Here is a 915-nt window from a genome sequence, read left to right as displayed (position 1 = left end):
ATGTTTTAGGGAGATTAATGAAGTATTGGAGTGACTTTAGTAGTGGATATGACATGATGTTATGGACATTTTATTTTGATAAAGATGTGAATATGGTTAGGAGGCTTGTGATTTGCTTACTATCCACACTTTGCAATTTTTCAAATTGAGTAGTTTTTTTGCCTGAGAAAGGAATTTCGTATCCATTGAGAAACGAGGTTGTTGATAAGGTTGTGGTGATCCAAACGATGTTCTTTTTTTTTGCTTTAAATAACTGTTTGTTCACTCTTATTATTAGAGATCCTACCTGTGTTCGCGTTCCTAATTTTACAGTTGTTTTGCTCAGCAGGTCAACACCACTTTCTTTCACATGATTTCTGTTTTTTTCCTTGATGTTTAGCAGTAATCTTTGTACACCAACTCTTTATTGTTTGCCTCTGTCTGATACATATTTGGAGTACATTAGGTAGATACTTTCCATTACAGAGGGGTCCAAAAAAATGTATCCACTGTTTAAAAGTCCATAACTGGCACACTAATTGACGGAGTTGAAACTTCCTGGCAGATTAAAACTGTGTGCCCGACCGAGACTCGAACTCGGGACCTTTGCCTTTCGGAGGCAAGTGCTCTACCAACTGAGCTACCGAAGCACAACTCAGGCCCAGTCTCACAGCTTTACTTCTGCCAGTACCTCGTCGCAATCGAGACAAATTTGAAGCCGAAGACTGTGTTAAAGATGTACACAAACAACGATCTGGACGACCTGTAACAGTAACAAGTCCAGCTAACTCCCGTCATGTGTTACAACAATTCACTCGCTCACCCCAGAAGTCTGTGAGACAGTGTGCCCGTGAAAGTGGAGTGAGTCGCTCAAGTGTTCGGCGAATTTTGAAGACAGCAAAGTGGAAGTGCTACATCCCACGACTGCTACAGGCA

The 915-nt window shown here is 41.1% G+C and overlaps 1 non-coding gene across 1 annotated transcript; it reads right to left on the bottom strand.

The window, feature by feature from the left end:
• Window positions 1-555: 555 nt before the first annotated feature.
• On the bottom strand, window positions 556-630 carry Trnas-cga (transfer RNA serine (anticodon CGA)). The gene has a single exon. It is a non-coding gene; the product is annotated as a tRNA-Ser (tRNA).
• Window positions 631-915: the final 285 nt, after the last annotated feature.

Source organism: Schistocerca gregaria, chromosome 2, assembly GCF_023897955.1.
Source record: "Schistocerca gregaria isolate iqSchGreg1 chromosome 2, iqSchGreg1.2, whole genome shotgun sequence".
NCBI lineage: Eukaryota > Metazoa > Arthropoda > Insecta > Orthoptera > Acrididae > Schistocerca > Schistocerca gregaria.
Note: the sequence above shows the minus strand (reverse complement) of the source record. Positions and strands in the feature narration are given on the sequence as shown.